Source organism: Pyxicephalus adspersus, chromosome 11 (genome assembly GCF_032062135.1).
Source record: "Pyxicephalus adspersus chromosome 11, UCB_Pads_2.0, whole genome shotgun sequence".
Lineage (NCBI taxonomy): Eukaryota > Metazoa > Chordata > Amphibia > Anura > Pyxicephalidae > Pyxicephalus > Pyxicephalus adspersus.
In genome coordinates this window covers 4,885,700-4,903,433 of record NC_092868.1, presented here as the reverse complement: position 1 = coordinate 4,903,433, position 17,734 = coordinate 4,885,700, and the positions used below count along the sequence as shown (strand labels likewise).

The following is a 17,734-nucleotide window of genomic DNA, read 5'->3' as shown; positions in this document are numbered from 1 at the left end:
ATTTCAGCCCATAAGTAATGCTGTGAGCCTGGGACACTCAGGAAGTGGGTGAATGTCACTGGCAGATCGGTTCCTTTTTGCCAAACCCATTGTTGGGTCAGACAAGACTGTCAGTACATGAAGAACAAGCGCAGTATGCTTTGTATGTGCATTGTGGAGAGATCTATCGTGCTGCACATGTTCAATGCAATCAGGAATAAATGGCGGTGCACCTATATAACATGGACATTACTGCATGTGGTGTGATGAGCCCTAAAGTAAACCTAAACCAAAAACAAGTAGGTAGTCATTGAAGACCTAACTAATTACTAATCCTGTCATCAGTTTTCACACCGATCAGACATTTATTACTCCCAGGTCAGTGACGTACTGGCATCAAAGACAGCCAGACATTGAGCATTTTAGGGGATTCATCAGTGGTGGCCTCCATGTTACCATCATACCTGTCTTCCTTTGCAATAAAGCTCTATACAACTAAAGAACATTTTAAAACATTATCAGATACTGTGGGGGGTCAGAGGGACCAAAACAAGGCTGCATGAGACACTGAGAATGAATGGTACAGAACAATACAAAATACCTGAAAAGTAGTGAGAATTTAGGAGACAGAAGAAGACGGGTAAGTGAGGGTGCAGCGTTCGGTTTTGAGGGCCCTTTTAAATGAGCAGAAAGTAGGAGCAAGCTGAATAGGACGAGGAAGACCATTCCAGAGATTTGGGGCAGCTCTAGAAAAGTCTTGTAACCGTGCGTGTGATGACGTTATGAGTGAGGAAGTCATTAGTAGGTCATTGGAGGAGCGGAGAGAGCGGCTAGGGGGGATTTTCCCAGGTCAGAAAGGTAAGTGGGGCAAGAACTGTGGAGGGATTTGAAGGCAAAGCACAGGAACTTTAATTTGATTCTAAGATGAAATGGATCTTAAACCATGATCAATCAGTGCAAACATCCATACAGGACCAGATTACACAAACACAAACTTTCTGTACCATATAAAAAGTTTTAATGAAATAGAAATTGTGTCCTGCCAATGAAAATCCCACTTCTTAAGATTTCAGTTCTATCATTATTATTAACCAGTATTTATATAGTGCCAACATATTACACAGCGCTGTACACTAATGCTGAAATCCCCTAGCCTAACTAGCAAGACATTTATACAGAAGTACGCAGATTGGGAGTTGCAATTGTTTCAGTTGCTTGCTGTTTCTAGGTCTATAACTCATTGCTCCTGATTCACTTAAGTGTGAAGTGAGACACACACAAGTTAATTTATTATACACTTTAGCCAATAAGGCCCAACAAGACAACTAGGATATTGAGCAGAAAGATGCAGAATCTATAGTTCTCGTATGACAAGTGTGTGTCCTCTACTGACTGTGACAACAATTTTCTTCAAAGTTTAAATTTTGAAGCTCCAAACTCAGGTAATCCAGGTTTGTGCAAACTGCATGGAGCGCAGTTATAGAGTTTTAGAAGCTGAACATAGAATGCAGCATGTTCTATTCCGGGTATGACCCAAGCAACGACATACAAATTATAAACCGAGTACGACAAACTCAGTTTATTAAAGCTCTCCAAGGCTGGAGAGGATACACTTTCATCAGTGAAGCTGGGTGACCCAGCAAACCTGGAATGGATTTTCTTAAAACTCATTAGCTATTTGTTAGCAAATGGTTTCAATCTTGGACCAGATCCATTCCAGGTTTGCTGGACCACCCAGCTTCACTGATGAAAGTGTATCCTCTCCAGCCTTGGAGAGCTTTAATAAATCAGGCCCAATGTATCACTTATCTCCTCTGCACAATCAGAAATGGAAATTCCCAAATTACAACAATGATGAACAAAACAGCAACCTTAAGAAAAAGTTGTTACACGTGGAAAGAAAACGGCACTGACATCCATATACAATACTACTAACACAACACTGAGTGGTGGAGCCCAGCCACCTTTTTATTAAATTACTTCTCAGCTACAAACACAAAGCTCACATGATTGTTAGATGTGTGGCGTACAATTGTAAAGCCTAACACAGGGCAAGTTAAACAGACCAATCAGCTGTGTCATGATGTGTCAATCATGTGCCAATAATAAGCATGCTGATTGGAGGAGAGAGCACCGGGGAGATGAACTCAGTTTTCTGCTTCTCCTTTTACTGACCAATCAAAGGACTAGGGGCTCTGTGTAAATCTGGTCTCTGGTTATGTCAAGGCTATTGTAAATCTTAAAACTGAGTGGGCAGAATTATCATTTCTTTTGCAGGTAAAACAGGCTGGCTTTATAGAATTCATTAGTGTTTTAGTGATATGCTTGGGGTTAAGCTTTATATTGAAGCTGTGGGCAAAATAAATCAAGCAAACTACGAGCTGTAACACATCACTGGTCATCCCCATTTGTTTTAGTCCCACCTTCAGGCGTGCACCCTCCAAACCCTGGGTGGCAATGCCAGTTTGCAGTCAAATGGTATTGCATTGGTAGAAGTAAGCGGATCGTGAGAAAGTAGAGGCATGTTCTGTGGTGGACATGGGAGAAATCCTGAATCAAAAAAGTTAGGTAATTCACTCAAAAAAACTAAACAAAAAAAAAAATACTTATTGAAAAACCATGGGTATAAACAATAAAACTTTGTGGAACGGCAATTAATATCAAACTATTTATAAAGCACCAACACATGCAGCAGCGCTGTACAATAAACTGGGGTTGCAAATGACAGACAGATGCAAACAATGACCTAGGAGGAGGAGAGGACCCATGGCCAGAGGAGCTTACAATCAATATTAAGTCAGTACTTTAAACACTTGTTGCAATAAAAGTTGCATTCGCCTTTCAAAACAAATGTAAAACCTATTCATAAAGCACTAGAACAACACCTGCACTGCAAAATGACACCTAAAAAACAAGTTTCAATGTGACTGGCTGCTACGATTCCTCTGTCAGCTCTACAAACAAGGCCCAAAGTTTGCTTTTTTCCCTCATTCAGCCAACTGATGTTTCGCTGCTCTCATTCACAACAATGTAATAGCAGGCAGAGTCACCTCCAACACCTACAGGTCCCTGCCAAATAGGACAGAGCTAAAAATAATTAGTTGTTTTTATCTTTGTATATTTAAGATACTAAATTTATATGGTTGTACAGTTGTTACTGCCAATCAATGGACCGGAACTGGACATTTGAAACTTTTTGAGTTCGTGCTACAAATCTGAGGTCGCTTACTTTGAACTTCAGGTAAAACTGACAAAACACGGGGCGTTCTTGTGCAGAAGTTCAATATTTTATGACTGACAGATGTTTATGTAGTTACAAGACATTATTTTCAAAGGCAGCTCCTCTTGTCTGGAAAGCAGACTTCAAAGTGATATATATCTATGGCACGCTTCATGAAGGCTAGCAATACTCTCCGGGAAAAAAGTTTCTAAAGACGCACATTTTCTGCCTTGGGTAAAAGATTAAAAATGGTAAAATTCTAAAACACAAGTTGCTGGAAAAAAACTGCAAAAGGAAGAAATGAGCAAAGCCATGGAGAACTGAACTGCAAAAATGAACCAAAGTGATATAAAGAAGTTAAAGATTTCTTATATGGGGCAGGGATTGTCTATGTATTGGCGAGTTTCTCTAAATTTAAGTAGAAGAAAAAGCTCCTGTATGAGTCTATAAAAATACTAAATTAAATCCAGCTTCTTTGTCAACAAGCCTCAAAGTTATTATAAATCTTCTTTTACCTTCACTGATTAAGCCAAATCTATTGTGTCTCACACACTCCCCCTCCCAGACACTGCAGATCACAGTGGGAGGGTTTAGGTAACAGAGGCAGTGCTGTCAATTCCAAAAGCAATGGGCGGCACTGGGTATGGACAAGTTACAGGAAATGTAAATGCCGATAGTTATACTTCCTGCAACACTTCTTCATATCACTGAAGATTTGCACAGCCTACACAAGAGCGGCAACTCAACTTTGAATGTAGGAGCAGTGCAGAATTGTTCCTTCTTCACCAAATAAAGATGCAGTGGATTTCACTGGCAGGATCATTGGGTATTTGTGGGACCAAGAGAAAAGTAAAAAATATATATTTGCTCCATGGTGACATAATGCAATGTGCATCACTTCATCAATTACCATGTAATGCATCTCAGGCTCATCACAAGCGAATATAAAATTTAAAATCCAAATAAAACAATGTTAACAATACAGTGTAACCAGACTTCCTACACCTATATGTCCCTGAATATGTGAAAAAGGAGGTCAGCGTGTTCCCCAATTCTAGCATATGAGAGGAGAACACATGATAAAGAGGCAACAAACAGCAAAATAATGCAGAAATAGGACAAAATCCACTACATCTTGCTGCATTAGATAAAGTGGAACTCTGACAATGTAAACAGAGAAGGGTTCGGACTTTAGTATAGTTTTCTAATAAAGTTTACCATCATCTACACCAAATGCCATATTAGGCTAAACAGAACCAAGACAATGCAGACATACACCCCATATCCGTGTTTATCAATCTTTTTACTATTGGGGAAACCTTTACATAACTTTTAGGTCTTCAGGGAACCCCTTCTATAATTTCTATATCCACAGCTTACAGTACATTAGTGTGGTGGTCAGTAGGAAGAATGTCTCTTACATTGTTGGCCATTGGGAAGAATGTCACCCTTACAGATAGCCAAAAAGATCATTGGTGTCGCCTAACGTGACCTGAGAGGTACAAATCTGCTCTAGTAACCTCTGGAGGAACCCTGGTTAAGTGACAAAGCCCTATATAAATAGAAGGCCAGATCTGACCAAACAAAATGTTTAGGGTTTTTGATGACTTATTCTGCCCTAAAACTCCTTAATGACTTTAATCATGACCGCTCCATCACCAACCAAAGAGGTTTTAGATTTTCGGATATCACCATAGTCATGATTGCTCGGCACAGAAATAGGTTTGCCCGATTGGCGGCTTTGGGACAACAACACTGACAGTCTATATTTCGGCTGCTTTGAAAACAAGCACAGAAAATTTTTGGTCTTCCAGCTGCCCGCACGTCGCTACATGTGGTGCCAACTGCTCTCCTGAATATCGCCATTTTAACACTTCAAAAACATTTTCTGTGCTCACATTTCCCATGAAAAACAAGTTGTGCAAAGGCCGGGGGCACCTGTTTTAACACCTGCTGCGTTTGACATCTCCTCTCCCAAACACATGGCCAGTTAGCGTGCCATTTCCCGGTCTGGAAACAGAAGATAGCTATAAATCATTCGCCTCCGCATACAAGGCCCTTCCATCTACAAATTGCAGTGGTCTGTACCGACGCACTTTATGGACAACCTAGAAAACAGGACTCTGATTGGACAGATAAGGGAAAAGAAAAATGCCCACATGCTTCCATATGCACAAATAAAGGCAGAACTCATGGACCGGTTCAAAGCAAGGTTTAAATAAAGTTTGTGGCTACATAACAATCACCCAGAATGCCTTGTGTTTAGTTCACCTATGGGCTGACATATCTACAGTAAAAGATCCATGCTCCTAGGATCCAGATCTGTCCCAGTTAAGTATACAGTGACCTAGGGTCTTCTTTACGTTTCTACATTTTTCATAAACATTTATTGTTCCTGCAATTTAGTCCTGTACATTTTGAATTTGTTTTGATTGAAAAGATCCTATTTCCAGGTCTCACAAAAGTTTGCATTGTAACTTAATAATTTACTGAACCCAAACACTCCCCTGCCTCGCAAGTGTTCCAGGCCTGGATAAGAATTCATCAAGTAGTGAAGGAAAGATACAGATTATTATTATTAATATTAATAAACAGGATTTATATAGCGCCAACATATTACGCAGCGCTGTACAATAAATAGGGATAACAGTTCTGGATCCCTAAGACAGAACCACTGAAAAAGTAGAAGGTACAGGTGAAAATGCTGCTCCAAGCCCCCTCAGTCATGGACGCCATAGACATTGGGTCACATGATCTCTGCCGATGGAAGGATCAGTCAATCTGCTCTGTGACTGTTACCTTTATCAGACAGCTCCGGATTTAATGCTTGTGGTCATGTGTCCAGCAGCTGATGGAGCCAAGGGCAGCATTTGCTGCAGGACAGCTATTTCAGCTGTTCAGAATTAATAATAAACTATATTGTACACACTTCAACCATTAGCTAATTAGATAAACCAAAACCATGCAAAAGGAAGGAATACCCAAATAATCCAATCCATGTGTATTTCATCAGTTAGGCCCCTGCACCAACAATTGTTGGTGGATCTAAAGGAGATTGTACAATCAGACTGTAGGGCCTAGGATCAAATTGGCTACCTGGAAGCCCAGTAAACAAAATGTACGTCTAGAAAGACATTTTCCTTTAGTTTTAGATCAGATGCATAATAGGGATAAGTACCCTCTGTTGGAGTTTTACTGATATAGAGGCTTTATTAGAGACGATACTTCCCTATACTTCCTGTCCTAGTGACAACAGTTTTAACAGATATGACATAAGGAACAACGTTGATGGGGTACTAGGACCTTGCTTTATTTCCAATGCACTTTAAATGTAGATCATCCAGCACCAATCGAGACACATATAAGCCATTTTAACAAATTATTTCTAAGGAAGGGAATAACAATCCACAAAATAATGTACACAGTGTAATAATAATAATAGATCCATTAGCATTGAGAAATTTGTCTACATGATTGTTTGCATCCAACGTGTCAGCTACCACAAAAACAAACAAATGCATGCCAGGCCTATGCCGTGCTTTTCAACTCCGTCCAATCCAGTAGCCAGAATCGGTCGTTACAAATTGTCATCCTTGGTCATTTGTCCAGCCCTAATTTTAACCAACAGTCTTACAATGGCTCCACACCGCATGCTTTAGGCCTTCCAAAAAATGCAAGGCCTTGTTTTACAGCAAAAACATACAACTCAGTAAAGCAGTCACATCGACCAATCAGCTCCGCATAAAGGACGCTCATGTCCTAGGTTCGTTTCTACGGGTTAAATAACATTCTCGTGCTGGGAAATAAGTCAATAATTACATTTGTGTACATTATCCCATACAGCTTCCAATGCGTGTCTGTATATTTGCTATGCTCCTAAACATTACATCTCATGCATCCTTGATGCTGCATTTTGCAGGAAGTGCCAATTAGTAATTGCTAGGAAAGATTACAGTACAAATTCTGCAATATCACAGACACACTGGGAAATGTATCGGAGAAATCAAATATATAAAGAAAACGCAAGGTCTAGCGGCTGCATAAAGCTGGATGTAAACAGTGTATTTCTGGCTGCTTCCTTGCTAAGCAGTACATACTCTGCTTGACAACAGCAGCGACAATTCTTGCGCGTGCAAAACCAGCTGCATTTGTTATATGCCCAATTCTGAGACAAGTGGGTGATAACACACCAAGTGATGCTAATAAGCTGATAAACCGGTAAGATGCCCCCAATGCAGCATCTATACCATAAGCCACAAGCTAGGCACAGCGTGTTGGTAACCAGCCTCCTGTACTGCTCGTACCGAGTTATCAGTTGCTGTAAGCGTGCATGTATAGCACACCTCTCTTCACTGCAGCTGCAATGCTCTGGTACGCACAAATGGCATTTTTTTTACCCTATCGTAAGATAAGATGCACAAGGATGTAAGACCCCTTCAAGGTGTTTGCAGTGTACCTGGCAGCAGCAGGACACAAGTCCACTCCGCGCTAAAGGTGATGGAAAGAGGCGGGCTGCGTGTGCGAGGCATGTGCCGGGCTGCGTGTGCGAGGCATGTGCCGGGCTGCGTGTGCGAGGCATGTGCCGGGCTGCTTGGCACTGCAGCAGTTAATAAAATAAAGCATCAGTACTCTCTGCCATATCCACAAACACACATCTCATCATACAAGGGGACAACATGTTCTGGGCTCCCAGGGATGCTGTGCTGCATTCTCCATGTTCAGGCAGCCAGGGGAGCCCAGCTACAATATGGCACCTTTGTGTAGTTTTAAATATTACAATTCTTTTTTTAAGGAAAGGGATGAAGGGAGAAGTACTTTGTGATTTTAGGGCTGTGTGTAGTAAGCCTGTTATGACTGCACATTTTTTTTTCTTTCTGTAAAATGCTCTGTGATTGCACACTGCTGTTCTAAGTGTTATCAATCAGTCTTTTGTAAGTGCCACAGATTCCCCAAGCAGCGAGCAGAAGGGCACAAATGTTCCCGTGCATGCCTCTGCAGACTCACCTCTAACATTTCCTCTGCTATGGCAACAGGCTCCCTATTGGCTAGCACAAATGCTACTTCCAGCCAATCCGCGGAGCCGCTCTGCGGTGATGCATGTTGCTAGGTTATATATGATGCAGTGAATGATTATGCCCAAACAAAGAGAGGAAGCCGAGCAGTTGAGGCACTCCAAAAATACCCCTCTTTTCAAAGCCACTGCTCCTTCCAGGAACATGCAGATATAAATAACGCACTGCAGTTACCAATCCCGATCCGTAACCAATATCCAAACGAATCAGATGGGCCCCCACCAGCCGGCAGCCAAAATTTTCCACTGGCACTTTGCCACCTTAAACAGACATGCTAAAAAGTGCTCGCAGATCAGATGTCCTTTTCCCCCTTAAAGCAGGATGGAGCACGTGGGACTGTCACTTGCTGCAAGATGCACTGCAACTACATCTATAGCAGCGGTGCTTTCTCTTTAACCACTTCACTGCCAACTGCAGGATATTTCCCCTCAATACATCCAGCAGTGCTTGCTGAAGAACGTCCCATCACTACACCCTGCAAACTATACAACCCCCCCAAACTATACAACCCCCCATCACTACACCCTGCAAACTATACAACCACCCCCATCACTACACCCTGCAAACTATACAACCCCCTCATCACTACACTCTGCAAGCTATTGAAACCCCCATCAACTACACCCTGCAAACTATACAACCACCCCCATCACTACACCCTGCAAACTATACAACCCCCCATCACTACACCCTGCAAACTATACAACCCCCCATCACTACACCCTGCAAACTATACAACCCCCCATCACTACAGAAACACACATCACTACACCCTGCAAACTATAGGAGCACTTCTTTTTCAACACAATTCTTAGTTTGCTGCACTAGCAAGGAAACATTCCCCCTCCTCCACAGAAGGAGAAAAAAAAATTAAACCACAACAGTATCTGAGACATTGCTCTTTGAAAAGATTTGCAAGGCATTTTTACATGATCAGATGCAGTGGATCCCTGCCCAAATCTGCTGCTATACACAAGCAGATGGTATGTTACATTGCTCCCCCTCCATCCTTGTATGCAGAAGGAGGTGACAATTTGGAAGTGGTGGTCCGTCTGGTAGGGACACCAGAGTTCTGCCAAACAATGGGGGAGAAATAAAATTATTTATATAATATATGCATTATTAATAAAAATAATAATAATAATAATAATAGATATTATTTATAATCTATGTCACCAACACTTTGCAATGGTTTATACCTGTGGTAAGCTATACCTAAACTGGACATTTTATTCGGGTTTCAGATGCAACAAAAAAAGCTACATATTAACATAATATCTAAAAGGGATATTTAAAGGGCCAGTCCATACTAAAGTGATATTTTGGTCATGAGTGGAGTCTGGTGGGGTCAATTCAGACTTCTCAGACCAGCAAAATATTCCCATTACAGTTTAGAGTTCTGTCCCTGTGTCCTTTATATGTATTACTCTCATAACTGATGCAGAACAGGACATGGAAATCTTAAGGAAGCATTGGCTTGATTTACAACCCAAAATCTACAAAGGCTTAAGAATTTACGGTGAGATTCTTTAAAGGTTAAGAAAATAAATAAATAAAAGGCTCAAAAAACCCAACCCACACTCCCTGTAAAAGGTGGCTTCTGAATTCCAATGCAAACTGCCGAATTTTGGGATGAGAGGCTTCTGGGTAGGTGGCATGCATTCCCCCTTCATGACTCATTAGTACACAAACCTTTTGCATTCTTCACATCTCCAACAACCTCTACTATGACTGCTATGTAGTGAACACAGGAGGAAGACTGGGATACTTACATGTGATGGCTGCATTGGTTTATTTTTTCCATTAGTTTACATCTCACTCAATGAATTTATAGAGAAGGAGTGTTGTCACCATAGGACAGACAACTAACAATCCCCTCTCCACAACAGAAAGGGAAGGGTTCTGTATTCCTCGCAGATAGCTGGGAACAATCTAGCTGATAAACTGAAGCAAAAGGCAGAAGGCACAGGGAGCCATGAGTTCACAAGACTTTTGCACTTTTTAAAAGGATAGAACACTTTAAACAGTATAGGTAATCATAAAAAAGTGCGCTGTTGGGGTTTGCAAAGACTTTAGGTTGCTAGTGGATATCTGATGTGTCAGCAAAATACAAACTCCATGCACATAGGGTCCTTAGGTAGAATATGAACCCAGGATCCAGAGCTGCTGCAGCAAAAGTGCTAACCATTCACCCACCAAACTGCTGAAACAAATAAATACCAGCTACCAACTGCTCCTGTGGAATATCATCAGGAATACAGAACGAGAAGCATAAAAGATTTTCTCTTTTACATAGATGCCGACTGGCAATTACCCAAAAAACACAAGATGGTCACATAAGTTGCAGTCCAGCGTTGGGTGGTTTATGGGGTGACTATACACTGTTCTCTAGATAATTTGATACTTGTAGCCAGAATAGAACCCCACAAAACTCAAATGGAAGAATGTTCCAGTCAATAGCAATTTTTATTTGGCTAGAGAAAACACAGACCGTTATATCAATTCCCTAAGCAACATGTGCTTGAGAATGCCAGCAGACCAAGGAACATATTGGTGAAAGTGATATAATGGTGGCTCTGCTTATCCACATGCATCCCACTGACCTATTTATTAAGCAGATAGCACTCAGGATACGCAGGGAGACAGCAGTAGAGAGGAGTCTTGTAATATAACATGTAGGTGGCAATATGATGAGTCCCATTGACAATACCCAAATAGGCTTACAACTTAACTGGCTCTTAAGACCAGTCCAGCCCTGGCAGAGCAGATTTCAAAGTGAATGAGTCAGAAAAGAAGAACAGGATATGCCAATTTCATCTTGGGTTTGAAGGTAAAGGCTCCTGGGAAGTCATCTGATTTCCTGGATGCATTGGATAGGTTGTCACAGACTGGAAACCATTATGAATGATTTCCAAAGTATGAAACCCAGCCCAGCGTGATTGCTCTTTGATAGCAATGTACTGGTTAAATGAGCCATCTACCTACCCCATGGGGAACATGTGCCGCAGAACGTAAACAAAGGGGTGGAGCCACAGCTGCTGGGAAAAGTCCCATTCTGTGGGAGTTAGTATAGTAGGAAAGAAATAACATTTAAAACTGACATTCCTAAAGGAATTGGATACATTGTTTCAGTGACCTGTCCAAATGTGCTACAATTCACTTGCCAATAGATTAGAACCTCCTTCTTCTTTGCTCTGACAATCAATCCATGACTTGAAGAGCAAGATTTGGGTTCTGGACAAGAAACCTGCCATTACAAAATACTGAGGAGTGGAGCAAGAACCACACTGGCAAGAAGACAGCAAAGTGTCATGAAGGGTTCTGTGTATTACCAGGTGGTACAGCCACAGAGCATTCAAAAAGCTGGAACAAAGTGCAAAGGTCTAACGAGCAAGCAAGTGGCCGGAAAGGCACCGCCGATCCATGCTTAAAAAAGAAGTTGAAAAAATTGCAAGCGTAAGATGGGCAGTGATGAGCAGAAAAAGAGGAATTTTAAAAGTAAGAAAGTGTTTATACAATACATAAGTATAGTTGTCCAGCACTGTGATGATTTAAGCCAGGGGCGTCAAACTCAGGCCCGTGGGCCAAATCTGTAATTATACCAAATACTAAATGCCTACGAGACCTGGCCCGCAGGTAGACAATGCATGCACAGCTAATACAACAAATCCCAGAATGCTCCGCTGGTGCGTCAGTCAGGACCTGCAACCACCCCCTCCTCCTCTGTTGACATTCCTTAGTGACCTGCTACCAGTCACATGGGGCTACCCTTCCCAAAAATGGCCAAACGATATGGACATTGATAAACTATCATCCAAGAAGAAATGCCAGGTATCTGGCGTGGACCAGTGTGCATCAAGAGTAGATCGGAGTTTAGCAAACTGAGCTTGAATTAAAGTTAGTTTTTATTTGTTGCTTTTTTTATGTTTATTCACTTTTCCTTGCTACTCCAAAACATGGACCTGAATGGTGGAATTTTCATTGAAGAAAACTATTACGCTTTGCTTGTTCTAAATTCATTTTAGGCAAAACTTGAGCTTGTTTTCATATGAAAAGGTTTATTGTTATATCTGATGAGAGAGAAAAACTTCCTCAATTTTCTTTTTTTTTTTTAATAAATATCAAGGTTGGTCCGCGACTTTGTCCAAATTTTTTAATTTTAGCCCACTGTGTATTTGAGTTTGACACCCCTGATCTAAGCCATGAAACGTTTATGTACTGAATTTAGATCTCCTTGAAGCATTTTCCAAATAAAAATACTTTCCTGATTAGCAACACCCAACACTCTAAATTTGGCCACAGCATACCATCCGCTCCACAGCAAACCTTTCAATTAGCACAGAAATGCCAAATAACTGACAGACAGCATTCAAGAAGCATTTAAGCTAGACAAACAGATAAAGTTTAAGATGGAATAACATTAAAGAGGTCAGAGAAAGTTTGTTTAAAGTTGGATTTGACATGCTGAAGCACTATTAAGCCATTGCATTGGGTAAAAAGCTTACATTTGTTGGCTTCCTTTACTGAGTAGAGTCCGGCTCTAAGGGACATTACCCAAGGCTTTACAGCTCAAAACTTTGAGGTAATGACCTGGAACAAGCATGTGGTTAAAGCCACAGCTCCACTTTACATAAAAACAAAACTTAGAATTATTAGTAAGCGTTAATAATAATATTATTATTACTTCACAATATTGATATAACAAAAGTTCATAGTCATGTCACTAGCTGTCCTTCAAAGGGACGTACAATCTGATGTCCCTACTTCAGTTATATGTCTTCAGTACAATCAATTGTGGGGGAAGCAAATTAGGCTAACTACATGTTTTTGTAATGTGGGAAGAAACACACGCAAACATAGAGAAAACCTGCAAACTCCATGCAGATAGTATCCTGGCTGAGATTTGTACCTGGGCCCCAGCGCAGCAAAGGCCAGAGCGCTAACCACTGAGCCACCGTTATTACCTCTAGCCCATCTATTAGAAGAACACCGCTCTCCTGTTCTCCCCTGCCAATCTAAATACTTAAAAATCCTTTTTCATATATCCTTCATCCTTGCCTCTGCTTTCAGATCTCCAAAATGTGTTGTGCAGTCTACTGGAGTCTAAAGCTGCGTACACACTTCCAACTTTTATCGTTCAAAATGAACGACGAACGAACGACGAACGATCGATTGGGCAAAAATCGTTCGTAAAAAAAGTAACCAACGACGCCGACGAACGAGGAAAGTCGTTGGAAACGAACGACCGGACCGGCTGATCGGATTGGACGACGATCGTTGACCATCGTTCGTGTGTACGATTGTTCGTTGATCGTCCATGGTCTGAGCATGCGTGACGAACGAACATTCGTTCACTTCCTGTCGTGCACGTCACTCCCTGTATCGCTCAAACGATCGTATCTATTGTGTGTACAATATCTAGTTCGCAGATATCGTGCAGGATCGTTCGTCTAACAACGATAATAATTGGAAGTGTGTATGTAGCTTTAGAGGAGCTCAACAGACAGATAATTAAATACTCCCATATCACCAAGGTAGAGATGTGTGCACCTAAAGAAGGTTCCTTCCATCTCCAGTCTATTAGATTGAAGAATAACGACCTGGTGTATCACATGACTCAAAATTCAGAGAAAAGAAAACTTTTAGTAATTAAACATTTTTTTTTATTTGGATGTGAAGGGAGAACCTGACCCCCCAGAGATCATCGTTAAGTAAAGTTTATTATATTAGAACTACATAATAAGGAATTGTATCTACTCATTCCTACTCCGTATCAGCTGGACATTTTCTAAAAACTTATAGAACAATGAAGTCTACACTAGAGAACCATGGCCAAATCTCGCAGTATTTTCTACTGTAGAGTGGAAATTCACTGTATGCTGTTTCAAAATAAACACCAGATAAACAAATGGCATTCCTTAGGGAATAAAGCAGACTTTAAAAGTGTCAAGCGAGACTGTGTGTGGCCTTAAAAAGGGGCTGGGGACCTGGATAGCAACTGCATGAGAACAAGGAGCTGCTGTAATACACAGGTACACGTCTCTGCAAAACAACCAAACCCAGACAGATGGAATGGGCCCACTGAAAAAAACTATGGACTCTCTTATGTCTTTAAAAGATATAATTGTATAATGTATGTCACCTTATCAGTGTGTTGAAGAGACCCTTTTTTACCCCAAGGTCGAGAATCCACACCCGATCCTGGTTTTACTACCTAGTAAGTCTGAATTGGTCACTCATAGCTATACAGACATTTTACTTGGAAATAACTCCAAAAATTTAGAAATGCCGACAGCATCTTTCATCCTGACCATCACATATATAATTGCCATATTCAAAAGTTACCAGTGACACACATAGGCTGATCTCAGGCGGAAGTCTAAAATTACCTTTCTCTGAAACTAATTTACCTTTATACGGGTGTATCAAAGGGAACCGGTTAGTCATACATTTGGCTATATATACATATATATATTAATGTGTTTAGGACAGCACTGTGTACCCTTTTCATAGACAAATGCTGTTGGTGGGTTTACTCCTAAAGTCAAAGAAGCAAACACACTAACTAAAAAATATATATATTTATGATAATAAAAATGTTTTTTTATAGAAAACATGGATGAGGCAGGATTTACAAGACTTATAGCAGACATATAGTGTCTGTTATGCACAGGGCTTTTACTTTAAACAGGTTAATATTTTGATTAATAAGCAGATAATAAGTGGTTATCACTAACTTTTATAGCAACTCTTTAGACGATATGTGCTGAGAGCTCAGCTCCCTGGCATGGCATTAGGAGACGGGGCAGAGGCACACCATGTACAAACAGGAAGTGGTGAAACGACATGGGGTGGTCTTGGAAGTGCTGGAGGGCTCCAAAAGTTAGGCATTTTTTTCTGCTTACAAATTGTTCAACATCCCAGTAAGACAGATACTTTTTAAGGAAGGTGCACCAAATCTGACCAACCTTAACATGATCTTAAAGTGGCACACTGAGGCAACAATGCCCTGGAATGAGCTATGACAAATACCCAAATTTCCTAAAAACTTTGACATCACTTCTGTTTCTAAAACCCAAAACTTACACACACTGCAACCAGTTTCCAGCTGTCTATTTTCTACAGTAGGTCAATGAATGAATGAAAACACATCAGTGGTATGGACAGCGGGTCCCGTATTCTTTTCATATATTTTATTAACCAAAGGAGCACAAAACATTGTCACCCGCAGAGGTGAGGTCAGATGGACAGACTGGGGCACTTCTATGCTTGTATTAGCCTCGCACATAATGCAAACTTACATTCTACTTTGTATACTTATGCGCAATTTATCAATGCTGCATATTGTAGTGAATAGAAGTGATATATTTCTGGTACAAAAACAAACATACAGCAAAAAAACAAAACAAAAAACATCAGTACAAGTAATAACTACCAGAAATGTTTCAGACAAACACTGCTTTTTGTAATACAAATAAAACATTTTGCAGATTGTTTTTCTTACTACTTCAAAGAAAATAAATCAATGATCACACAAACAAAATTAACAGTTGTCATAACAATCTGGTTAGCTTATTTGATAATTCTGGGCCAAGGACAATGATGACATGCATAGCAACCAATAATAAACTACAGGTCAGCAGAGTTACGATTGGTCACAATTGGTTACTGTTTTTGCATTTATATGGGGGGAAAAAAAGCTACAAAGAGTACAAATTCTGGAAAGTTTATGCCAAACCCTAACAATGGTGAGCTTCAGGCAAATTGCAACTACAAAAAAGCATGCTTGCTGGGTACCTGAAATGTTACACAGGGTTAAAGACATCAGAGGAGTCAGGAAGGATGCTGCACAAATATTTACCCTGTAAATTATTTATTGAAGCCCAGAGACATGGTACCATTACAAAACAAACCAGGTAACCGGCATGGAATAGGAGGCAGTACGCTGTGCCATATAGCGGGCAGATTGCAGCAAGGCCTCCTCTGCAGATGTGAACAGCTTCAAGTCACAGCAATGAGTGGAAACTGCACCAGAATATGCTAGTGGTCTCCAGATCATCAACGCTGCCAGGACAGACTGCCTGCATGTATCCCCCTTCCTAATATTTTAATATAAACCTAATCAGGACACATCACCTACACAGATCATCTTCCTATATTTAACCCCACTGAACACATTGTATCACCTAATGTCAGGTCAAAATCCCAACATAAAGTCGTTTACCAATGATACCGGGAAAACACATCTCCATGTATCCATAGCGGATTCATAATCCATAATCCATAATCCAGGGCATCACTAAAGAGATACTTAACCAAAAGTATACCCAAACAGAATTCCCATATACAGAGTACCCCCAGCAGCATCCCTATGGCATTTATTAAATACATATAAGGATCTCCATCACTGCTTAAGCTAACTAACCAGGGCTAGCTTGCAGAGATGTCCCCTTACATTTTTTTGCTGCACATTGATCAAGGTGGTTATGGAATTAAAAGTTGTTCAGAGATCCGTCAGAGAACATTTGGAAGTAAGAACAAGAAGCTGCCCTGAACGTTGGGTTTGCTAGCATCAGGACCCTAATTATTATCCTTTACTAGGTGCAAACATATTCTGTAGCGTTGTACATTACTGTTGCAGTAAAGCGATGTGCTGTGGTATCCATGGATGAACATATGGGGGTATCATTTGTAGGCCAAGACAATATATTCTGCAGGGCAAGCTGTCATGAATGGTATGGGTTATATTTGTACTTTCTTCTAACCAAAAATAGAAGAGCAACCCACTCACCCCATTACTGTCACAATGGTAAAATACTGAAAATAAATTCCTTAGAATACCCTCTTTCCTTTTATTAACATGTCGGCGTGGGCTGCCACCATCATGGACAACCTGCTGTCTATTTAGGCAATGAGGAAACAATCTACATAACATCCAGCAACCTGGAGGAAAAATTCCAACCACTTTCTCCAGGGAAAGACAGCATGCAGATTCCCAAACATTCCAATCAACCAATCACTGACAGCATAGAAAAAGTAGGGGCTGCTCATCCTGTCACCTTCAGATCCCATAAACACAACTGTCTACATTTACATCATCAAAGATAGGTGAAGGAACCCAGATAAGTGCCTGACCAGTTCCTAGGTACTACAAGAGCCTCCATGCCTCAATACTGCCACGTTAGTATTATCACTGATCACCATGACTTATTACTATTATGAAAGGTGAAAGAACCCGGGAGCCCATAGATACCGGGCACAACATTCGTCCTGTCACAGGCTGAAGACCCTTCAACACCGTGCCTGCCGAGCCATTACTAGCGCCAGCCTGCTGCATATACCGGCCCTCCATCACTAGTGCCAGCGTGCTGCATATACCAGCTCTCTATCACTAGCGCCAGCGTGCTGCATATACCGGCCCTCCGTCACTAGCGCCAGCGTGCTGCATATACCGGCCCTCCAT

General features: G+C 41.0%; 1 protein-coding gene across 1 annotated transcript in view; it reads right to left on the bottom strand.

Moving 5' to 3' along the window:
- LOC140341033 (dual specificity tyrosine-phosphorylation-regulated kinase 1B-like) overlaps positions 1 to 17,734 on the bottom strand; it is a 49,720-nt gene that overhangs the window by 27,936 nt on the left and 4,050 nt on the right. The window lies entirely within an intron of this gene.